The sequence below is a fragment of the Akebia trifoliata genome, chromosome 4 (genome assembly GCF_017979445.1).
Source record: "Akebia trifoliata isolate Shusen 1 chromosome 4, ASM1797944v1, whole genome shotgun sequence".
Classification (NCBI taxonomy): domain Eukaryota; kingdom Viridiplantae; phylum Streptophyta; class Magnoliopsida; order Ranunculales; family Lardizabalaceae; genus Akebia; species Akebia trifoliata.
The window spans coordinates 804137-822362 of NC_141378.1; the positions used below are offsets into that span (position 1 = coordinate 804137).

At 35.0% G+C, this 18226-nt stretch overlaps 2 pseudogenes; one reads left to right on the forward strand and one right to left on the reverse strand.

The window, feature by feature from the left end:
• Window positions 1-1555: 1555 nt before the first annotated feature.
• Window positions 1556-3378, reverse strand: LOC147402725 (alkane hydroxylase MAH1 pseudogene; annotated as a pseudogene).
• Window positions 3379-16117: 12739 nt separating this feature from the next.
• Window positions 16118-17971, forward strand: LOC147402726 (alkane hydroxylase MAH1 pseudogene; annotated as a pseudogene).
• The last annotated feature ends 255 nt before the right edge of the window (window positions 17972-18226 follow it).

An 18226-nucleotide genomic window follows, 5' to 3' on the forward strand; every position in this document is an offset into this window, starting at 1 on the left:
GGTCCACATATATAGAAAACCCTACTTCACCTGGGCTAATAATCTAAAACCATTCAATTGGCTCACCAAATCCATCTAACAAAACTATATATATGGATTCATTCAATTGGCTCACCAAATCCATCTAACAAAACTATATATGGATTCAGTTGTCCCTATCAAAGGTCTCGACCATAAATGCCATGCAAGTCAAGCTACCTATGCGTAGGTGGGAAGCTTGGTATAATAAAATATTTTAATTGTTTTATTCGTTCTGAACTGATACCTCACATGCGTCCAAGTATTTGGTTGGATGTGTTGAAAGATGCATTATTGTATAAAATATAACTTCATCGAGGTATATTTAGGACTTTGTCCTCTCTCTTCAGATTTTCTGCTCCATTGGTTTTAGTTCAAAGATTCATATTTTAATGAAATTCGTTTCAGCAACTGCTTATAGAATAATACCTGACCATCGGTTTAAAATTAATGCCAATTGTTGTTATAAACACATTGATTCCTTTTGATTGAATTTGAAATTTTGTAGACGTAAAGCAAATCATTGGATTTACTATCCTATATAGCTTTTTTAATTTTTTATGCCATTGACATATTAGTTGTGTTGAGAAAAATCGGAACAATTGAACAAAGAAATGAATAAAAAAACAAAATACAAATCACAATTTTTACATAGTTCCCTCAAGATTGAGGTACGTCTACGGATCACACCGATTCCATTTTGAAGAGAAAATTCGTAGTTACAAATTATACTCTTTTATCAAATGAAAAATATAAATACTTCAGAAAATCTAACTAGGATTTTACATAATATTAATGAAATTACAAAAATACCCATAACAATTTTAGTGAAGGTGTGGCTTGATTTACATTACCTCCTTGTTTACCGGTACTATTAGACTTCACAAACCATAGCAAATTGTAGGAACTAATAAAGTGGCATTAATTGCAATTTTTAAAGCTCAGTACTTGGTCAAGGAATTCAACATGCATGAAGGATTTGATGACTGTTAATCAAATATTAATTAGGGATTAAACTACTTGGACATAGAAAGAAATATTAAAGTCCAGACAATTTAGAAGAATTATAGTGAAAGGATTATGCACTGACAGATTACCAACTTGTCAACACTATATTTTCTATTGGCTTGAAGTTGTTTTTCTAACAATGTCATAGCAGGGAAACAGTGAAAACAAAGATGCCCAACGTATCATATCCATATGTGATAATTAGTAACCTAATATTTGCTATGGGAAATCAATGCACATGTGATCAAGACATTCCTCGAAAAAAGGGAGAGAGATAATTGAGTTGAAGCCTCCTGGTTGGCCACACAAGAGATTTATCTTTGCTTACCTAATATGTGTGATTTGAAGGAGTATTGCATGTACTCGAAGGATTTGGGCAAGAGATATGGAATTCTATGAGGTCAGTTTCCCTGCCCTTGCTTAGTTGGGTCTACGGGTTCAAAACCTTTCGTCATAAAAATAAAATAATATTTTACTATGGTATAGATTGGACCCCATATTGAAGAAGCAACGAGAGTTGTTAGTTGGCATATGGGATCACTACTTGAAAAATTCCACTCTAATCTTTTAAACACTGCATGAAAAAAATCATGATTGCATGCGTAACATATTGCGGAGGAGAATACAACTTTTCTATCCTAAACTTACTTAAACTACGGTTACATCACAGATTAACAGTGGCCTTTATTATTTTCCAGTATGATCATTTTAAGCGTACAAATCATACTTGCATGGAAGACAATAATAATATTGTAAACCTATGGTTTACCGAGCTCGTTCTTTTATCTTGACCATCAATCCATTCTTCATATAAAGGTTTATGGATGGTTTTGGAATGATTTGCTGACCTTCTAATACTTCAACATGGAAGTTGAAGATTATTGCTGCAACCACAGACTTCATAATGGTAAAAGCCATGTCTTTACCTAAGCAATACCTTGGCCCTACGTTGAAAGAGAAGAACTTAGACATGAGTTCATGACTTACCTTCCCCTCATCATCTATCCATCTCTCTGGCTTGAATTCCAAACTATCCTCTCCCCATATTCCTTTCATCCTTCCCTCAGAATATATTGAGAGTAAAATAAGCATTCCTGGCTTCACCACAGCCCCATCTGGGAGAACATCTTCTTTTATAACACCTTTGCAATTGAGAGGAAGGGGAGGGTATAGTCTCATTGATTCACACAAAGCTGCATGTAAGTATACTAAACCCTTTAAATCATCCGAATCAAACATCATCCATGATTGCTTGACATGATCATCAAGACCCACTTCTGATTTGTTCTTCTTGTTTGAGACTACGAACTTCAGTTCTTCCAAGATCTTTAATTCTACACATGGTGTTTTAACTACCAACCATAAGAACCAACTTAGAGTCGATGACGTCGTGTCTCGACTAGCAGTAGATAAGTTCACCATTGTGTCTATAAGAAATCTTTCCGACTTGGACGATACGTGTGGAGACTTGATGTACATTGACAATAGATTTGTTGTTTCCACTCCTTTGTTCAACTTCTCTCTCTCTACTGAAATGTATTCACTGAAGAGAACATGTACAATTCTGCATGCCTTACATAACTTCCTCTCTGCTCCAACCCTCAACCACCTTAACAATTTCCATAACAACATGGGCATTGCAATCCTATAAAGTAAGGCTTCTTGTGCATCATCCCCGGCTTCGGCTAACTCGTTAGGTGGAAGATCTATGGATAGATAACCCTCTTCTCGCCCCAAAAAGATACTCATTGTACTATCATATGTGATTCTCCTAAACACCTCTTGTAAATCAATGGTAGATCCTTGTCTAGCCGCATGAGTTAAGAATGGTATTAGTTCATACTCGACTACTTTTCGGCTCACGTTAGCGACAAGGCTTCGAAACTCCACAGATGAGAAGCACGCGTGTGTCATCTTCCTTTGTGAACGCCACGATTCACCATCAGCATTAAGTATACCATCACCAAGTGGGTCGAATATCTCTTTGAAATCAGGACCTTTGTGGAAATTATTAAAGTTGGTTTTGAGGATGTATTCTAGGTTTTGAGGATGGCAAGTGACCAAGTACTTGGGATTTGAGAAGACGGGGCCGTCTATGAAGAAAGAAGCGCGGCCGAGTGAGATGAAATTCTCGGTGAACCATTCCGGTAGGCGGTTAGCATTGTATAGGAGGGATGGAAGTGTGCCAAGGAAAGGCCAGTAATTAATGGCTTGGGTTTTACGTTTGAGGAACCAAAAACTCACAGAGAGTAAACAAAGGAAGGCTAAGCAAAGCTGAAGTGAGTAGAACCCCAAAGAAGCAGAAACCACTTGGAAGTCGTCCATTATTAGTGTTTAGTTCTTGAGAGAGTGTGTGTGGATGATGAGGAGGAATAAGCTACCTTTCCAAAGGTTTTATAACTCAGTAATCCAGTAATTAAGCACTTAGGTCAGATACAGAAATGGCAGACAGATGCAACCCATTAATATGCATTTAATTGGGTAACCGACCAATCTATAGATATCATATTATATTTTATAGAAAAATCTTTGAAGCAGTCAGCCCTCTTCACAGAAATATTCATTCAAGTTAGGAAGGTTTTCGTTTCCTGAGTCCAAAAGACATGATGGGATGCCACATAAATTAATGTACATCTCAAAAAATTTAACAACTTTCAAAAGAGTTTTTTTTTTTTTTTCTTCAAAACCATCATTCTTTTGAAAACCTTCAATATATTGAAGCTGAAACGAGTTACAATATTGAATTTTATTTATTTGAAGAATGGAAAATGTTGACACTGCACTGACGTGGCAATGTTCAATGTTGTGTTGAACGCAGTTTCATAGGATGTCAGTTTAGAACGGCTATTTTTTCCATTGTATCTTGAGGGAAATTTTTTTCTAGATTAATGATTTTCTAACTAGAAAGTCTTCACCCGATACTCGATTGAAGGAATCATAGATATTTTTTCTTAGGATACATAATTGCACCTCCCACAAAAAAGATGTGCAGATGTGTATCCCAAGTTAAAAAGATGTATGATTTTGTATCATGCCACATCAGTGAGTGAATAAAGACTTTCTAGTTGAAAAATCAGCATTCAAAAATTAATATTTCTATTGCCCACTGCCATGTTAAATGTGTTTCTGGGTGTTAATTTTTTTATTTTATTTTTATATAATCATTTTAACACATCTCTTATTTTTAAGAGTGCCGTGACATGGCATTGCGCAAAGAAAGAACCATAAGTTTATTCCCTCGAGATACAAGTAAAAAAATTCTATTCTATGGTTCGTTGCACACTACCATGTCAGTGCAGTGTTAAACTTAGTGTTTGACGACGTCAGTTGACCGTTTTACTTTCAAATCTTGCATAAGAATTAGGAAATGATATGAGAGAGAGAGAGAGAGCTTTGGTAATGAATTGTAAGCCAGAGACAATCCATTTGGCCGCAACGACCAAATCTTTCTAAGTTGTCAGGCTTAGCCTCACTCTTGTTTCTGTCTCCTCAGGTCCAGTGTTGAGTCTGACTCTAAAGCGCGGGCTTTACGCTTCGAAGTTGTCGGATTAGCCTCTCTCTTCCTGTCTTCCAGCTTACGTGGTCATCTGACTAATGAAAAATAGTTTTAAATTAAAACCCATGATTTTTCTCTCCAAAACCAGTTCTTGGATAAATATGATTATGATAACAACCACAACCACGGTGACTGAGATGATGAGTGCAATGAGATCGTGTTACATTCAGCGGGTGGAGCCAGTTGCCCCCCATTTAATTTTTGTTTTTTGTTTTTTGATATTTTAGATACCCTTAAATTTTGATTTTGATGTTAATTTGAGAAACCTTGTGTTTTCAACTAATGACGCATATGCCCCTTTGACCCTGTTGCCCCCACCCACTCCCTCCGATTTTTGCAAAGAGTCGTGCTAGAGTAATATTGTAATTGACATGGTTTGGGACATTGGTGTACACAGAACCATAGATGCTTCTCACTCGCATCTCATCTCGTTGAAAAGCATTTATGGTTCTACAGACACATGCACGTGATCAATGTCTCAAACGATGTTAATTTCTACGTTACCTTCAGTATTTCAGCATCTATGTTAATTTCTACGTTTACTTTTCCAAAACCCCCAGTTCTCTTTCAAATTTTTTGGGTGATTGGACACCCCTTTACACTTCCATGGATATTTGGGATATCCTTTTTCAAACTAATGACTTGTCCTCTTTGACTTTTTCTTCCTTTCTAGATAAAAAAGAAAAAGACCTGAATACCCTTATTTTCATCTTGTAACAACAAACTCTTAATTTTTTTTTCCTTTCTAAAATCAGTCATCAATTACTTCAATTTTTATAAAAAAATTAATTGTATTCTATTTAACTTCATCTTCAATCTATTGTTTGTCTCAATTCTTTATACAAAACTCTAGAATTTTCTATAAATTTCGTATCATCTTCTACTTAAAAAATTCTTTCTTATTTTTTATATTAAAAATGCTAAAGTAGGTTAAACTTAAGATGGAAAACTAGGACAATAATTTTATGCAAATGGAATTTTGAAAGGTTATTTTTTTTTACTTCAGGTGATAAGATCAAGGTCAAGGGTAACTTGTCATCAATTTGAAAAACCTATGAATGCATGTGATCATTAATTAGGGGTGTTGGTTGGTTCTAAATCGATTCCGAAGGTACCTTCATTTATAAGCCATTTCCTTTTTAGTTTTGATTTTTGTCGATCCCAATTAAAAAAAAAAGTGGAATTGGAATTGTCAAGATGTGTGATTACTTCTCGGCTTTGATTCTTACGAATTAGATGAGAAAAAAGATACCCCGTGTCATAGTATAATTCGCTTTTTTTTTTTTTTTTACATATATTTATATCGCCAAATAAGCATAAAATTTGTTTTCTTACAAGAACACATCATATCATCTACAAATGCCTCCTTAACATAATTAATTTTTTATTTTTTTGATAAAATCTAACTTAATTAAAAAAAAAAAAATTTAAAATCCATCTTCTTTACAAAAATAAACTTCTAGAAAAAAATATCCATTTTAAGCTCAAGTACAAAGTTTATATGAAAAATTAAAGAACTTTGTGTGATATTTATTAACTTCAAACATCTACACTACAAAAAGAAATCACAAGATAAATTGGTTCTTGGTAACTGCAGTTACCCATCGAATAGAACCTAATCCACTAGTACAAAAATAATAATAATTTAGATATCACTTTTTAAATGATATCTATTTTTTTGGATGAAAAATCACACGTAAAAAGAGAGGGGGGGGGGGTGTTTAGAAATCATCTTCTCAAAATCGATATCTAAAATCCAAATATAAACTGATGCCTAAAGTCTCGCACATTTTGGCCCGATCCCTCCATCTGTGAAAACTGCACTTTAGATGTCATTTAAAAAAAAACTGATATTTTTTTAAAAAAGTGATGTCTAATTTTTTTTTTTTTTTTGGGTAGTAGTAGTGATCTCTTTTGGTTCCTATCAATTTGGTTTTTTTCAGACTGATTGTTTTTTGGATATGGAATGAATGTATTTAGATACGAGGTTTTCCAATTTAGTTCCAACAAAATGGGTGCTCATTGAAACTCCTATAAAACACTTTCCTTACGAAGTTAGTAAGGAAAGTATCTCGACTGTCCATGCATGTGGCATCCAAAAACACGGATGTAGATCAGAAAATTTTAAGAACTTTTGAAAAAAAAAGTTATTTTTCACAATTGAATTTTAATTTTAAATTTGAGAGTTTGGTAACCATCCATTTTCAATCCCTCGAACTCAAAATAGTTTTTTTTTTTTTTATTTCTCTTTTGAAAATGAGTTTTTCCTAGAAATCTGGAGGGCTGTTGTATTGGATTGCGAACGTGCTAATCCATATGGGTCGAACGACCTTTACTACGTAAAACAGAGCGTCTTCTTCAAAATTTTGAATTGGCCAGGCGACTTTAATATCGTTCTCTTTCAAAGTTAAGAGTATGGGCTAACCTTCCAAAACAGAAAGAAGTCACCATCTTATTAATGGGTGGCATTCAATGGCCAACTTTTTGGCAAAACATTTTTCAAAACATGAGTTAGAAGTTTTGAAATGGGCTGATTTTTGGTGAGGACAATCTCTACGGTGAGGAGATCATCATCACCAAAAATCAGCCCATTCCAAAACTTCTAACCCCATCAAAAATAGTTTATAAAAAATGGACGGTCCACGATTTTTCAACTTGTAAACATGGGTTATAAGTTTTGGAATGGGCTGATTTTTTGTGAGGATGATCTCCTCACCGTAGAGAACATCCTCACCAAAAATCAGCCCATTCCAAAACTTCTAACTCATGTTTTGAAAAATGTTTTGCCAAAAAGTTGGCCCTTGAACGTGACCCCTTATTAATAGGTATGGGTATGTTAGATAAGAGTTTGGGTTTTTAAGAGCTTTGACTTTTGTCGGCAATTTTTTGCCACATCATTAAATATTAAGAAAATTGGTGAAATAACGCAACATAAAAAAAAGTTTAATTGGCACATCAAATTTCACTTATAACGCACCAATTCTTTTCAAATTGCAACCCACATACTTTCTTTACTAACTTGGGAAGATCTTGAGCCTTAGGAAGGGTTGTTTTGCGCAAATGGATTGTCACATTAGCAATCCAACACCACAACTATCTAAATTTCATTGAAAAACTTAGATAAAAAAAGTTTAGAAAACAATTTCTTTTGGACTTGATCCAAGGATTTATTTTTGTAGAAAATTAATTTATTAAGAATTCTTGAATAAATAATACATGAACTCTTATAAGATATTTATAGAGATTACATCAACCAAGATATGAAAACTAGCATGATATATAAATATCTCAATTTATTAATACTTCATAATATAGAATATCCTAATTGATATTGCTAGTATATTATTCTCATCACTACCCTCCTTTTGTGATGAGATGTATCATAATATGTTGCATTCAATTCTCAACCCTTACACACATCTTATTCGAAGCATTCAATTTTATGTTTCAAAAATAGGCATGTCGAAGTATTTGATTGGATGTTTCAAAAGATTCATTTTTTGTATAAAATAAAGCTGCAATGAAGCCCAACGACCCATTTATATGCAATTTCTATCTTTAGATTTAGTGAAACACTTTGCAGCAATATCTTGTGTTTCTTTATGTAATGGTTTGTGGAAACTAATGATAATGGATGTAGAAGCAAGAATTTGCTCTACACTTTTCCTCTCTCCTAGCTCGGGTGGACCTGCAAACCAGCCCACTCCGATGATCAAGTTAGACAAGTTGATCAATGTAATTTAGTTTAGAGAGAAGAAGAATTCGAACCTCTTTTACCCATAGTCCTCTTCCTTTTATAAGCATTGAACCTGATCGTTTTCTGTACTATCCTTTGAAACGACCCAGGACAGTTAGTTCACTCCTTGATATATCAACTGTAGGGGTTGTTGCAACTGCCCTGTCACCTCTGGAATAATCAGAGCTGATCTGACGTGATGTGGGTTGTTAGAGCTGTCAATCAATAGCATATCTATCAGATCTGTCTTGCCGACCTAGACTGTCATTGTCCGAACTACTTAATTGGTCAGTGGCTCAGGTCTAAGCTGGACATCTGCGCATCTGAAGAGTTTAATCAACTGGGCCAATGTAGCAGCCTATCCGAGCTTAAAATTATTAATTTCGGGCTTCGCTCGAGCCACGTGTTTATGTTTAAGAATTTCCCCCACAATGGACATCAAGGAGTTACTATTAATCAATCCTCAACTTTTGTTGATCTATCTTGACAGTGAACTTATTGGAGGATTGTATGGCATAGTGAAATTGGTGTGAACACGTAGACATACTTCAATCTTGAGAGAACCACGTGAATTTCTATGTCATTTGCTTCATTTTCGATTTCTTTTCTTTAACCATTACTATGGTTATTTTTTGTGACCATTCAATTACAGTTTTCGAGTGTGTTTGTTACAATAAATAAAATAATATAAGTTGAGAGGCTAATGATCAAAATTGAAAGTGGGTCTTACTAGTAGTATGAGACTTTTCCTCTTGATAGTGTGAATGTGAAACAATTCTAATTAACCAATATCGGTAAAATTTTGAATTAAAAGTATAAAATGGCTTATATGTTAGTTGTATTGAAGACTGAGATATGTCTCAGTCTTAAAGAAGATTTATCAAGTCTTCTTCACTATGTTTTGGGCCAGGTCGTGTTGTTTCAACTGTTACATCAGGGGTGTTAATTGAGCCCTCTGGTCTTGCCTGGCCCACCTGACAAAATAAGTCCGCAAAATACATTTTAACTCTCATCTACAATTATAGGTTAAATAAGACGATAATATCAAATTTAAAGGGATTAATCTTCAAGTACAATATTTTATTTTTGAAAAAGATACACATTTTTTCATTAAAAATATTAAAATCTAGCCATTTTGTGTAACCCTAACCTACCTAAGTTTGGACCGAGTCCATTAGGGCCAGGTTATGACTTAGTAGACTTGTCCCCTAAAGAGGAATAATAAGTCTATTTTCGGTAGAGCCCGTCTATTTAGGGTAGGGGTTGAGTTTGGGCTAAAAAAAACTCGACCCAAACCTGTCGATTTACAGCCCTGCCACCCTGGTCGCATGGGCCATGCTTCCAAGTCTGTGCCTTTCACATAGTCATGTTTAGGAACTAGCCAAACATCCCCTATTTTTTCATAGGGGTGCAACTTGGTTCGGTTTGGGGATAAATTGAAACTGAACCAACATAGGTTGACTCTACTTAATAAGAAGCGAAGTAAACCAAATTTTCCATTGAACCGAATCAAACAAAACTGAATTAAGGTTGTTTTGATTCAGTTTGGTTCTATGGGTTGCCAATATCCTATAAAACTCTTTGTAAGGAGCATATTTTTAATGGAAAAATAAACGACCATGAATTAACCGCCTTGATTTTTCGAGTTTTGAGACTGATTCACCTCAAATTCCAATCGAGTCAAGTCTACTTGGATGAGTTTCGAGACGACTTGACGAGTTTTAAAACTATGCATTAATTTAATTCCTTACTCCTAAAAAGTACTAAGTCATTAAGGATTCGGTTTTTGATTTGGTTTGGTTCTATAAAAGCCTTGAACCGAGAATCGAACTAAATTGATTTGTTGCATTGTTCGAAAGCGAACCAAACCATCCCAAGGCTATTGATTTGGTTTGATTTTCAGTTTGAACCATACCAAGTTGCACCCCTCATTTTTCATGTACGCCCCAAATAGCGTTTGATCAAATTTTCACCATATTTCCTTATTTTCAAACAATAACTGATTATCTATTTAGCACCGATTGGGATGATTCAAAATCAGTTAGTATAAGTAATCTTTTAATCAGGTGTATGTGACCCAAGGGTTTAGACCCATAGGTCAGTTGGTTTGACACATTGCAAATTAAACAACTTTCAGCTTACCCATCAAAAAATGTATGTGACTGACCCATGCCTAATCTATTCCAAAATGTTTGTATGTTTGCTATTTCTCTGTGAAGCGGATAGAGTAGGATAGCTATCTTTCTTCCTGTAGTTCTCTATGGTTTTCTTTCCATAGTGGAGAGTGCCGTTTTGAAAAAACCCTAAAACCTCAGCCATGAAAGGATCATGATCTAAATTAGATTATTATTTTTTTTTTTTTTCTCTTTTTTAAAAGCCTAATCAAAGGTTTTGAAAAGGAAAATGCTGGACTGCCTTAGTTGGACAGTTTTCAACACTATGCTGACGTGGCAGTGTATAGAGAATGTTGATTTTTTTACTTGTATCTCATGGAGAGAAATCTATGGTTATTTGTGCACTGCCACGTCGGTGCAGTGTCCAATGAAGGCAGTGTAGCACTACTATTTAAAAAATGGACTGTCATTGAACTTGAAATTTTCAACGCTGGGATTTTTATATCTTAAGAAAGTGGGCTCTCATAATTGTTAAAATAAAACTATAAAAGTACTACAGAGGATCGGCTCCCTTTTTTTCTTTGGCCAAATTTTTTAGAGTTGTGACATATCTTGACGTGAAAATGTGTAAAAATCATAGATGTGTTTTATTGAGATACGTTTCAAAAAAGCATCTGTGATTCCTATATACTTTCACGTCAAGATGTGCAGTGTGAGGTGCAAGCTTTAGGTCACTTCAGCATTAGTCAATGTTTTATTTTCATTTAGGTTTTGAATAACGCTGAAGTGTCCTCAAGATTGTACCTCATGTCTCACTTTCCGTGGAAGTGTGTAGAAATCATAGATGGTTTTTCACTCGGAAGGTGAGATATGAAGTATAGTCTTGAGGTCACTTCAACACGACTCTTTCGTTTTTTTATACTTTTTATTTGTTTTTTGTAAGGGCTTATGGCACATTGATTCAGCTTCTTAATTTCACGAGGGCACGGCTCACAAACCATGAGTTTTAGTCATCATTTCATCGTTGGCATCAATGCCCATTAAACTCCTCTTCACTGCCATGGGCCTGCTCTAGCTGTTGGGGTCAATCGTCCCTATCATCACTATTAGTGTTCAACTATAAATCGTATCTTACGGTTAGGGTCTTTTCAAAATCCTATATGTGCCCAGAGATTTAAGATCACACGACATTTATTTTGGTGGATTGTGGGTGGAAAGCTGGTTGGTTGGGAGTTGGTGGGAATTAAGTCCGACTCATCTAAAGAGTAATATGATTTGATTTATTCTCTTCGTATGTCAATTATAGACTCAAAAGTGAATCTATGAAAAATGCTTACTAGCAGACTAAGATTTTAAGCCTTATTAAGGATTGTTTTGCTCAAATGGATTATCACATTAGCAATCCAACCCCACGATTGTCTAGATTTTATAGAAAAACTTAGATAAAAATAAAAAATAAAAATAAAAATAAAAAAATTCTTTTAGACTTGATCCAAAATTTTAAAAATGGATGGTTACTGAACTTCCATGTAACTCTATAATTTAAATTCAATCGTGAAAAATGGTTTTTTTTTTCAAAGTTTATAGAATTTTGTTCTCTACAATCTTGAAGCATCGGATTAGGGCAGAGCTAGTAAGGACAGTGGGGAAATTGCCCTCACAAAACTTTGAGACACCCATATATTTTCAACTAATTACATGTCCCATTTGCCCCCCACTCCCTCACCCCCTCCTCGTCCCTCCCCTCCTCAATTTCTTTTAAGATGACATTGCCTCTTGCGTAGGTTCTCATAGACTAATTGAAAATGACCTAAGTATCCCTTTTTAATTTTTTCAACTTCCAACTATAAATCTCTAAATTTCTCTCCAAAACCATTCAGCTTCAAGTTCTTCACTTGTACCTTAACTATAGTTAGCCCCCACTAGAAGAACATCCTGGTTCCATCCTTGCATCAGATCATATTTTTGGATGCCACAAGTGAGCCCGAGGATCCTTAGTAAGGGTGGAGCCTACCAACTTAGTACGGCTAGTTGCACTGGAAAAAAAATCTCATATAGCAGCAAGAAATCTGAAATTAATCAATCTAATCTTATATTAACCTCTATAAAATAAAGATTTGATGTATCTTAATACATCTTATTACAATGCATCATATCTAGCTAATACTCTTAACATCAACACATTGAAAATTTTCCTCTAGTGGGATAGAATATGATTGACCACACCTTTTGTGAAGTTTGAAATGGATTAGGATCTCTATAAAAGAATGGACAAAGATCAAGCAAGTATCAAGGAGATGTCTCGTAACTACTACCCGAGCGTCTTGTAAAGCGATCAAATTACTAAGCAGTTGCCTTATAGGTTGCTTTGCACGACAACCCACAATTTGATCTTGTCTAATGAGCATGATTTAAATACAAAACATTTGAAAAGAATGCATATTCTCCCATGGTACCTTTACGTTTAATCTAGAAGTCTCAACTTGTTGAGCTCATATATATTAAAGTTTTTACGTTGGTTTGAGGTACAAAGAAGATCACGACTTCTCCTTTTGGGGCATTAATTCATCCTGCATTCAGGACCATATATATATAAAGTAGAAATTACACTAGGTAAATATTTAAAGCATGTACATGAAACTATGATAGTTAATGTGCTATTTTATTTCAAATCTTAACATCGGCAAATTTGTTTGGCAGAAAGAGCAAAATCATACCCGATATGGTGTATCTTAGGGGCTTTATAGTGAAATAATTGTTATTTTAGATTTATAGTCACTTTTGAAATGATGATTGTTTTAGTGTTGTATAATAGTAATTGTGGATGGGAAATTTTGCAATATTCATTGAGATTCATAATTAAGACTTAATTGCTGATCACACACCTAGATTTTGAGTTCTAGCACCAAGGGTATACCTGCATAATCAAATACCTAGACACCCAAGTAACTAATCAAGATAGAAAATCCACCCCCCCCCCCCTTCTTCCTTATCAAATCCTTTCCGTTGGAATATAATCTCCGAAATTCGATTGGAATGCCGAAAATCTAATTTTTTGGACGAAAATAGTGAATTTGAATTATTATGGAAGTTTTGACATTTCAATCGTGAGAAATGTGGGGAGTGGAGTTCAGGGACTAATTAAAATGAATTGTTTTTAACTAAATCAACTACTAACAGGAATCCTAGAACTTAGGGACTAATAAGAAAGGAATCCCTCTATTAAGGTCCTTTAAGTATTTTTATCAAAAATTTAAGATAATATATTACATGCCTTCGTTCTTTTTAACACCCCCCCCCCCCCCCCCCCCCCACCCAACCCCCAACACACACACACACACAAAAAAGAAGAAGAATGTGTTAGTAGTTGATATGTCCATGATCAACCTTTTCCCTTTTTACAATTGCTTTTGTCTGGTTTGTTTCTCAACAAACCTTTCTTCTTGAATTAGGCTAGTCTTATTAACTTAGTAAAATTTCAAATCTTACTAAGGGTTGTTAGGTCCACATGGATTATTACATTGGCAATCCAACAACATAGTCTTATGGAAAAATTCATATTAAAAAAAATCCAATTTTTTTTCTATTTTGAACATGATCCATGGTGTTGAAAATGGATGGTACTAAACTCTCAAATTTAAAAATTAAAATTCAATGGTCAAAATTAACTCCTTTTATGAAATTTTTTTCTAACTTCTTAGAATTTTGTCCTCTACAATCTTATGACATCAGATCATATTTTTAGATGCCACAAATTGATGCGGTCAAGAAACTTTTCTTACTAACAATGTAAGGAAAGCGTTTTCTTTCTTAACAAACTTTGGGAGTAGAATCCACATCTTTTAGAAAGATTAAATATATATAATATCCTCAGTTATTTTAATCAACTACCCATTATAATCTATCCATGTTCTTGGTATAATAGGGTATTTGATTAAAAGATTGAGGTTCCACTCCAAGGTTTGAGTAACAAACTTGATAAAGTAGGAGAGTTTTTTTAATAAAAATACAATAGATGGGTCTGCCAGATGAATCTCTCTCTTCGTTTTTTCCCCCAAAATTGAGCCTTACCTGACTAAAATCCAAGATATGCAATAAAGTAGTGAAACCCTTTCCTTACTAACATTTACTAACATAGTAAGATTTTGAGCCTTACTAAGGATTGTTTTGCTCACATAAATTACCACAATAGAAATCGAACACCATAGCCCTCTAAGTTTCATTGAAAAATTAGATCCTTAAAAAAAAAAAAAACTTCTTTTGAACTAGATCCAAGGTTTTAAAAATGGACGGCTACTGAACTTCCATATAAGCTCCTCAAGAAGAGTAGGTCAAGAGTTCGAAACCCCACAAAGCAATGAATTTCCTTAGGGCCACCTCTAGGGTTAGGTTGACCCTTGACTCAACTAGTTGCACGTAAGACTTTCCAAGGGTGCAGTGCGTGTGATCGTGAGACTAGTCTCACTCGAAGGGTGGGGATACCCAACAGTGAAAAATAACTCTTGAAATTATTATTTTTTTAAATTCATAGAATTTCATACTCTACAACCCTAAAGTAGATCATGTTTTTGGATGCCAAGAGGTGAGCCCAATGACCCTTACTATACAAGGGTGACATCGTTACTAACTTAATAAGGCTAAGTGGACTCATAAAGTTATATAGTTCGAGCTTTGAACACCCATACGTGTCGTGTCAGACAACACTAGAGCTTTCAAGAATATTAATGATCTAAAATGATAGATGGAGGCCAATCCATACAATGTGAATTATGTTCAGAACAATTGGCCTCATAAAAACAATTCATTCCCTTTTTATCAAGAGACGTGATTTTCTAACTCAAAAAAACATACTCGATTGATATGGCAAGTGCATAGAACCATAGATTTTTTCCTTCGGGATACACAAGGAAAAAGTCTATGGTTCTATGCACTTACCATGTCAATCAAGTACATACCGGCTTTTTTTTTTCCAAGCCATTTTATCAATGATATAAGTTGGCCTCCCATTAAATCTTTACTATTCCTATAATAAGAGAAAGGCCTAGTAAGTGTGGTTGGTCACCAAAATTTGGATTACAATAAAGAGTAGTGTTGGAGTAACATTGAAATTCACATCGTTTGGCACATTGGTGTGCACAGAACCATAGATGCTTCTCACTTGTATCTCAATGAAAAGCATCTATGGTTCTATAGACACATCCACATCAGCAATGTCTCAAACGATGTCAATTTCAATGTTACTTCAGCGTTTTCCTATGATAAATAGTTCCCCTTTTCCTTTGAACTTGATATAATAAAGTTCATTTCAATAAATTAAAAAATACAATCCCAGTTATTCTTGAATCGTTTGCACATTGCTGATGTGTTGGAGTGACATCAAAATCGACATCATTTCACACATTCCTATGTGAAGGTACATACATAATCCTAGATGCTTTTCACTTGTTCCTCAATGAAAGGCATCTATTTTATTCACACACACATTCACATCAGCAATGTGTGAAACGATGATTCTTCAACCTTTTTCTTTTTAAAATTATAAAAATATCTTTATATTTTTTAAATTGATACTGTTTGGGACGTTGCTGCCGTGGATGTATTTATATAACCATAGATGCTTTGAGTGAGAAGCATCTATGGTTCTGTGCACACCAATGTCTTGAACAATATCAATTTCAATGTTACTCCAGTACGACTCATATTTTAATTTAAATAATTAAAAGACACTCAAAATGCATTTGCGTTTGCAATTGATGCCACCGCTAGTTCTCTGTTCTTATTAATGGAGGTTCAACTGCATTGGAAAACCATTGCATAACTAAATCTTTTATAAATGCTTCTTCGTCTTCCCCACCCTCCAAGATCATTAATGGAGTTCAACTTGAAGAACTGGGCTCCTGTTTGCTTGGCCTTCCTTTTGTTGCTCTCTGTGACTTGGTGGAGGTACCTCAAACGCAAGACCCAAGCCATTAATTACTGGCCTATCCTTGGAACACTTCCATCCCTCTTATGCAACTCCAACCGTTTACCGGATTGGTTGACAGAAACTTTTAACATGCTCGGTCGCGGTTCTTTCTTCATCGATGGTCCGATCTTCTCGAACCTCAAATACTTTGTCACGTGCCATCCTCGAAACATTGAGTACATCCTCAAAACCAACTTCTCAAATTTTCCCAAAGGTCCTGATTTCAATGAAGTTTTTGAAATTCTTGGTAATGGGATATTCAATGCTGATTACGAGTCGTGGCTTTCGCAGAGGAAGATGGCACATGCTTGCTTCTCATCGGTAGAGTTTCGGAATTTTGTGGCTAACATGAGCCGGAAATTAGTCGAGGATTCATTGATACCATTATTAGCTCATGTGGCTAAAGAAGGGTCTACCATTGATTTAGAAGAGGTGTGTCGAAGATTCTCCTTCGAGAGTAATATGAGAATTGTTTTTGGAAGAGAAGAAGGGTATCTATCTATAGACCTTCCAACTAATAGATTTGCGGAAGCCTTTGATGATGCACAAGAAGCCATACTTCAAAGGCATGCAATGCCCATGTTTTTATGGAAGTTGTTTCGGTGGCTCAAGGTTGGGAAGGAGGGGAGGTTATCTAAAGCATGGAGAACTATAGATCTCCTCATCAGAGATTACATATATCTAGAGAGAGAAAACTTGTATAAAGGAGTAGAAAGATCAAATCTATTATATACATATGTCAAGTCTCGAGATGATTCATCGACGAACGATACATTTCTCAGAGATGCCATATTGAGCTTGTTTACGGCTGGTCGAGACACAATTGCGTCGGGTCTCATTTGGTTCTTATGGTCAGTAACAAAAACACCATGTGTAGAAGCAAAGATCTTGGAAGAATTGAAGGTTGTAGTCTCGAATGAGAAGAAGCGGCCATGGGTGGTGTTCAATTCAGATGATTTAAAGGGTTTAGTATACCTACATGCAGCCTTGTGTGAATCAATGAGACTATATCCTCCCCTTCCTCTCAATAGCAAAAGTGTTATAAAAGAAGATGTGCTTCCTGATGGCACTGAAGTAAAGCCAGGAATGCAAATAATACTCTCATTCTATTCTGAAGGAAGAATGCCATGGGTATGGGGTGAGGATAGCTTGGAATTCAAGCCAGAGAGATGGATAGATGATGAGGGGAAGCTTAGCCATGAACACATGTCAAAGTTCTTCGCATTCAATGCTGGGCCAAGATCTTGCATAGCTAAAAGCATGTCTTTTACTCTAATGAAGTCTGTAGTTGCAGCTATACTCTTCAACTTCCATATTGAAGTGTTGGAGGGTCAAAGAATCACCATAAAACCATATGTATCCCTTCACATGAATGAGGGGTTGATTGTTAGGATAAAAGAAAGGGTTATGTAGTGTGAAAGATCTAAATAGCTGCGTACGTCTTCTCTAAGACATATATAGTGAGTATATATTTATATGTTTACTGATACAATCCCTAACTTAGTCACTAGAAACAATTATTAGTTTGTATCAAGTCCTACTAGATAATAAAAATCAAGGCTTATCTGTGATAATTGTAGTTTTTTCCTTGAAAATTTGGAATTTAGAAATTGTATACTTATGTAATAATTACTTTTTTTTTTTTTTGGCTAGCTAATAATATTAAGCAATGTGTATTATTTCACAAGAATCAAAGAGATGAAAGACGCATCTAGTATCCTACTTGGGTCATTCAAACCCTAACAGGAAGCTCGCTAAAATCAGAAAATACAATCAAAGATTTGGAATGATTTATGTTGCATTCAGCCCTTTTATTGGTGGAATTATAA